This window comes from Cryptotermes secundus, unplaced genomic scaffold, assembly GCF_002891405.2.
Source record: "Cryptotermes secundus unplaced genomic scaffold, Csec_1.0 scaffold516, whole genome shotgun sequence".
Classification (NCBI taxonomy): domain Eukaryota; kingdom Metazoa; phylum Arthropoda; class Insecta; order Blattodea; family Kalotermitidae; genus Cryptotermes; species Cryptotermes secundus.
In genome coordinates this window covers 197,761-205,930 of record NW_019745084.1, presented here as the reverse complement: position 1 = coordinate 205,930, position 8,170 = coordinate 197,761, and positions in this window count along the sequence as shown.

The window sequence follows — 8,170 nt, the reverse complement described above, 5'->3', positions numbered from 1 at the left end:
CCGAAAAAAGGCTTAACCCAAAACCCATGCACTTCCAGGAAAGCAGGTACGGGCCAAAGAATTGTTGTTTTTTTTTTTTTGGTTTCTCCGCAACTTTGTTCTAAACATTCTTCTCTCGGATAGTTAGCGAGTTATGTGCGAATTGTGGGCCGCAATAGCTCAGTCGGTATAGCTACGGGTCAACGGCTGGAAGGCCGGAGCTCGCTTCCAGACAAGGGAAAGATTTTTCTCTTCTTCACAGCATCTAGACCGGCTCTGTAGCCCTACGAACCTCCAGTACATTTCGGGGGGTTGTCCATGTAGTTAAAACGGCCGGAGCGTAGGGCTTAAATAATTAAACACAGGGACAAATTTACATTTAACTTTCACGTTCGAATTACAGTCGCGATGAGCCTGGTAATCATGTAGGTGTTCATGCGAAGTGTCCGTCTCTATTGTTCGAATTTAACGAAAATTGGAATGCGCTGGCAGATTCTACTAAAACTTAGTTATCTAGTTTAATGGAAGTAATTAAGTCGCTTCCAGCGGACAGAAATACGGACCAGATGGAAGTGGTGAAGTTATGTTTGTATTTTCCGTTTTCTATGCATCAGAAGACGGGTTTGCCCTGCAACAAACAACTCTGTCCGTTGCTTTGTAGACCAAGAAATACACGTACTACATCGCGAAGTCTGCAGCGCTATATAACACACCGTTGTCACATAAATACGTCACAATCGATGGATATCGATATCAGAGCTGTCAGAATGGCAGAAAGGCCCTGCGCGCTGCCTTCAATACAAACAAGATGAAGGGACGATACCGTACGTCCTTCCGTCTGTCTCTCTGTTTCCTATCGTAACTTTTCCGAATGTTTTAGCTACTGAATCTCCCATTTGGTGTGATGTTATCGGACGAAATGCTTCACAGTCTGAATATACTGCGTTCCAATCTTTAGTGCCATGTGACACGACTCCCGAAAGCTTGAGTAGTGAAGTCAGAACAGATGTTCTATATTAGGCAATGTCTCAGTAAACACACATTCTCGCGGCAACGAATATGAAAACAATAATCGAGTAACTTCCGTTGCTATTCAACGGCACGGTAGACACGCCTCATCAACAACAGAGGCTGCGTTTTCTGCTTGGCCCGTGCCGAGGAGTTATCTTGAGGACAATTGGCGCTACAGTAAGCTGACGACAGTTCAAGTGATTAAGCTACCGTTGTAGCATAAGATACGTAAGACAGGCATGATCTGCTTTGCAAAGCCTATACTGATAGAGAACTTGTGTTTAGTGCAAAAGAAAAAATTTTCAGTAACACGCTATACGTGCGATACGCTTGCTTGACGAAAGGCCAAGCGTATTCATAAGAGACAAACCCAATCTTTCGTCAGAGAGAATGTTACAAAAAGACTATTATTGAAAGGGATCATTAAAAAAAAATCTCTGGTCGTAAGTCTCAAGAGGCTTGACGCCAAGACGAACTTATTGGAGGTAAACCGGCAGTCATAAAGTAACTCTGACTTTGACTTTGTCTTACAGTGCAATTGTGGAGTGTTAACCAGCGGACAACTGTGGCCAAGTGAACTACTCTTAAGTTAATGTAGAGATACTAATTATAGATTATACAGGAGATTTCGCTGGATATCAACCTGTTCATGCCACTAGTCATTAGTATATCTAATGAGTAATCAGCACTTTAACTTATAGAATTATGTAATATTCTGATTGCTAAAATTTAAATAAAAAAACCAGCAGACAACGGAAGCTGAGGAATCTCCATTGCTAAGTCTACTGAACACACTGCAGAGGAATAGCCATTGTGGAGAGCGGTTACCGAGTTTAGAACTAGTGAAAGCAGACTGAGAAGACTTAGTGTGGAATTGAGCAGTAGTGTTACAGTTATTTGTAGCTACTACCTATTCACCAAACAAAACCCCGTCTATAGTCACTAATACATGTGACACTATATATATATATATATATATATAAACTAAATGTGTGTATGAGATTTGCTTTCACATACGACGTAATTACTCTAACAGTCATGAAGATGGCGTTCATCATCAAAAGACCTCAACAAAACATTCGACAACACATGTACATACAGGGTGCAGTATTTAAAACGTAATCCGAACAACAATCACGTACTACCGCCCCTTGGTGTAGTGCACTCCCCCAACTTCCCTCATGACACCCGTTGCTAGGCTGCTCCAACCTGTTGCGCCGAAACTCTGCAGGGTTCGCTCACTAGCAGAAAGTTGTGTTCTTTCTCGAATTATATTTGGAATGAAATTGCCTGCTGCTGCTCGCCACGCACTTAACAACACGTACTCTGACAATGAGCCACCGATTAAAAGAACAATAGTGACGTCATCAGGGAACTTACGTATATTGATTTAGTTCGGGTTGCACTATAAATGGTACATCCGGTATTTTCACGTCTTCCATAATTATAAAAAACCTTTTTCACGGCCCTCATAGCGGACGCAGACACCGTTTTAAGTAACAAGGATAATACATTTCACTGTTGTTCTCCTGTAGCAGAAATCCAGGCATAAAGAAGAGAAGTAAGGAAAATGGAGAGGATTAAAGGGTGGGTAAAGAAAAGGGAATGGCGACGAAACGTGGGAGCAAGGAGTGAAAGAGATAAAGATGTGAATGTATGTGTAACGATCTGATTTCCTGCTGAATGTTTAATGAGCACTCCACTTGTACAAGGTGTGTCCCAAAAGTCATGAAAATATATATATTTTTTAAATTTATTGATGATATCGGTACAAAGTGTTAATATTCTTCAAAGTACTGTCCATGAGCATCTACACATTTTTTCCACCGACTCTCCCATGCCCGGTACGCCCCATCAAAGGCCTCGACGGGAACCTCATTTAAAGCTGTTGTCACGGCCGCTTGGATAGCCTGAATGCTTTCAAAAAGGCGTCCTTTGAGTGCAGTCTTGATCCTCGGGAACAAAAAGAAGTCGGCCGGAGCTAGGTCGGGACTGTAGGGTGGCTGCAGCAGCGTTGCCACGTGGTGCTGCGCCAGGAACTCACGGACGAGCAGAGACGTGTGGCTGGGCGCATTGTCGTGATGCAGCCGCTAGTTAGCGGCGATGTCTTTTCGGTTTCTGGGATGTTCAGAGTGTCGGCTAACAACCGGACAGTCATTCGACGGTCAGTATTCAACAAATCACGCACACGAGTCACATTTTCATCGGTTTGGCTTGTTGATGGCCGTCCAGAGCGGGGGTCATCTTCCACTCCTTCCTGGCCCTCCTTGAACCTCTTCACCCACCTTGTAACTTGCACTTATGGTAGAGCAGACTCTCCGTAGGCTTGATTAAGCAGTTCGTGAGTTTCGGCAGCTTTTTTGTTGAGCTTTGTGCAGAACTTGACCGCCCAACGTTGTTCGAAATTATCCGCCATCGCGCGCCTTGACGTGGTCAAAAAACACAGGTGCACTAAATCAGCGATACTGACGCCTCCGATGCTCGAGCAGACTGATCGTGGGCGCGCTGTGAAGCTAAAGGCCTCCCCCCCCGCAACCCAACCGATACCAGCGCGCTCCGACCAGTAGGAGCGAGGGGAAGAAATATATTTCATGACTTTTGGGACACACCTTGTATTGTATGAACCGAGAGAGCCACGGTGAGTACAGTGCAGGGAAGTAAACGTTATAACTTCCGTCTGTAACTCCAAGGGCGTGAGTAGCACCTTGAAATAAATCTTGTCTTGTATGGCACAAGATTCTTTTTTCCCGGTTTAAGAATAGTGCATATAGATACTTAGTAGGACTCTCTGTAGGGGGGATCAGCCAACCATGAAGCCTCCTACTGTACGAGACACAATAAGAACTCAAAATTTAGAATCCACCATCTCAATCCCCGAACTGAAAAAAAAAAAGTAAAGCTATCCGTGTAACAGTCTGTGCAAGTTCTGGTTGTGAGACATCGAGGCTCCCACATTTTCTAGACAGTCGGCTAACAGATGGCGGTGAGGTTGTCAGCCTTATGCGCCGACCGCTCGTTACCCCCAGGAATGTTCCTGATACTTATTTCTGTTAGAGGCTGAATTGACCACAGGTCCATAGTGCGGCTGAAGGGATTAGATCAGCTGAAAAATTCAGTTAACCAATGGGAAATGGAATCCGCGACCTTCCGGCTTGTAGCAGAGCGTTTCAACGGACTACGCTATACACAGTGCTAAAATAAAATGAAAATGCTGGTTACAGGAAGATCTTCTGAACAAATATTTCTCATGAAAATCGCGCCAGTTTACGACAGAGAGACGATCATCTTACAAAGTACTGTCCGTTCTGTAGGGAATGTAAGCAACGACTGATTTGGTGATGTAAGATTAAAGTCAATGCAAGGGAGGGAGGGGGGTAGGTAGAGATAAGGTGTATGCGGAAGGGGAGGTGGTGGTGGGGGGGGAAGAATTTATATTATGTTTTGTATGTATCAATGATTACGTTACATATAGGTTTAATCATTTCGGTAAACTTATCATTCAGTTGCAAATTATGTTTGCTGATTTCGTAAATGTGAAATCTTTCATAAGTATCCGAACTTATAAACATGAATCCCCGCGCACCACACATATACGGTACTGTTAACTTACATAAGCAGGGACAACCCATACGGCCAATAGTCAATTGGACAAACTGCCCTGCATATAATCTAGCTAAACACTTAAACATAATATTAGAGAATACATTACAACTACCTAATGCTTTTAATGTGAAAAACACTAGCACACTCATTACAACTCATTGAAATAAATAATGATATAAAAATATGTTCTTTCGATATCGAAAATATGTATACAAATATCCCCGCGAAGGAACTCTTCAATATTGTTGAAAATATTATAGCTAAGAATCAAAACATTTCACATGAAACAAAAATTGAAATTAATAACCTACTAAATATAATGATAGAACAAAATTATATTGAACATAATGGCAAATGGTTGAAACAAAATGAAGGTCCTGCCATGGGAGCACCAACTTCAGCAATTCTTGCCGAGGTATTTATATGATACTTCGAACATACAACTATCATTAGTATTTTGACGAAATATCAAATAATTGATTATTATAGATATATTGACGATATTTTAATCATCTATAACTCCCATATAACTGATATTCAAAATACTTTGAATGAATTAAAAAATATCCACCCTAATATCAAATTCACAATGGAAAAAGAAATAAATAATAAAATCAGTTTCTCAGATTTAGCCATCGAGAAAAACACACGATAAACTACAACTAGGAATCTACCGAAAACCTACAACTACTGAGCTAATCATCCACAATGATTCATGTCACACATTTGAACACAAAAAAAGCTGCTATAAACTTTCTCATTAATCGACTGAATCAATATCCCCTTTCGCAGAACAAAAAAAATATAGAAGAAAACATTGTTAGAAATGTACTAGATAATAATTACCCACTAAATACCATACACCAAATACAAATACCCTCCACAAAAAACACTACGCAGAAAAACAAATGGATCACCTTTACCTATTTCGGCCATGAAATCAGATCTATTACTAAACTTTTCAAGAATACTGAGGTTGGTATCTCATATAAGGCAAAAACAATAAAAAACATCTGTTCAAAATAAATGATGACAGAAATGACAAGTATAACGTTAGTGGGGTTTACCATCTGCAATGTGCTGACTGTCTGTTAAAATACACAGTGTGTCCAGGTTCTGTTACGACTGTGTTCATTAAAAATACAAGACGTGAATTATTTTCAAAATTTCACTCCTTTTATTCAAAATAGTCTCCTTCTGAATCAATACATAGCTGGAATCGATTGAAAAGTTTTCGAAAACAGTCACTGTACTCCTTTTGTGGAATCGCATTTAAAACTGCGGTACATTCCCTTTGGATGTACTGGATGGTGTCGTGACGGTCTCCTTTCATCGCAACTTAACTTTTTGGGACAACCAGAAATCTGCTGGAGCCAAATCTGGCGAATACGGAGGATTATCAAGGACTGTGATCCCTTTTCTGGCCAAAAAAATCGCGCACGATCTTCGATTTGTGGGGTGGGGCATTGTCGTGGAGGAGCGACCAGGAACCTTGTTCTCGATATTCAGGTCGAATTCGAAGAATTCTCGCTCACAAACGATTGAGGACTCCGAGATAATAATCAGAATTCACTGTTTGACCTTCTGGCAGAAAGATTCCTTTGGAACCGAAGAAAACGGTTAGCAATATCCTTACTCGACTCTTTTGCATGCGCACTTTCTTTGGTTTCGGCTTCTTTGGGCTCAACCTCGCTGCACTCTGCCGCTTTGTGAGAAGCTCATATTGAAAACACCATGTCTCGTCACCAGTAACAATCGATTTTGTAAATCTTGTATCACTTTTGGCCGACCGTAACATGTCTTTGCAGTGTCCCACTCTAGCAAGTTTTTCATCGCCTGACAGCGCGTGCGGTACAAACCGTTCACAAATCCTCGGTCAAAATTTGATGCACAGTACTTTTTGGTATTCCCAAAAGCTCCTCGATGAGTCTTGCAGGAACACATCTGTCTGATGCAAGGATTTCGGTCACTTCTTTAGCGCGACTTGTTCTCGGCTTTGATGCATGTGGAGCGTCTTCAGTGTCCTCCCTGCCGTCACGAAATACAGCATACCATCGAAAAATGTTCGAGCGACTCAAATAATCACTACCGTACACACTTTTCATCATTTCCTACACTTATCAGGCTGTTTTGCCTAACTTCAATCAAAATTTGATGTTGGCTCCCTGTTCAACCGCCATTTTCCGACGAGCGTCAGAACAGTACTGTTACATTCAAGGTCTGAACACATGATGCAGGGTTGCTTGCGCTTTGAAATTATAGACAGCCACAGCTGAAACTTCAAGAATCTTAACGCCACAACTCGCCAACAAATGGCATTGCAGGGCAAAATTTAAAAAAAAAAAAAATCTTAACGGATCCTGGACACACCGGGTATGTCGGACAGACCGGACGTACCTTTAAGGTCAGATTCAGAGAACACATACGAAACATTAAAAATAACGGACTAAGTTTCCAAATTTGCTCAACATATACTGGACACCACACATGAATATAGTACGATAGACAAAACATTAGAAGTTCTATATATCGACGAGAAGGGCCGAACCTTGGATACATATGAAAGATTTCACATTTACGAAATCAGCAAACTAAATTTACAACTAAATGATAATTTTACTGAAATTTTTAACCCTACATATGATGTAATCATTGATATATACAAAACATACAGTATACAGTCATAACCCCCTTCCCCCACCAGCACTTCCGCATACACCTTATCTCTACCTCCCTCCTCCCCCCCTTGCATTGACTTTTAACATACATCACCAAATCAGTCGTTGTTTACATTCCTTACAGAAGATGAGGCACCGAATAAATAGTAAGTAAATAATAAACTAATCTTCATATTAACATTAATATTACTACATGTACATCACGAGCCTCCAAAACAGTTCATTATATATACACAAAATATAGGATACTCCAATTTGTCCGTGGGAACACAACAAAATCACAGAAACCAACGACTGACTCGATGATGTAAATCATCATTTGAAGAATTGTAATTTTGTTTTATACTATAATTTTAATTTTATATAGTCTAATTTAGTGTACTTTTACGCCAAGTATTTTAATATAATTAATATTATTGTATCCAATTTTACTAGTACTGCAGTTCAGTGGTGTATAAATGTTGGCCATGTATTTGCCTGATGATGGCTTTTAGTAGGCGAAACATGTAGCAGAGCCAAACTAGGCATTTACCTTAATATAATTGTGTTGTGTTGTGTTGTGACGGTTTTCATAAAGAAATTGTAACTTTACGGAGCTGAGCCCTTCTTGAGACGCCGCCAGTTGTGCAGCTACTCAAGATATTCCCAGAATTTTATGAACCCCGAAGGTTCAATACCGTGTCCACAATAGCCCTCCACTGCCCCTATCCTAAGCCACATGAATCCAATCCATACCACCCATCCCATCTCTCTAAGATCTCTTTTAATATTTTCCATTGACCCAGGTCTTGATTTTCCTGCTGGCCTCTTTCCTTCTGGCTTTCCCACTAATATCCTATATGCATTCATCTTCACATCCATTCGTGCTACATTCCCTGTCCGTCTTATCCTCCTTGACT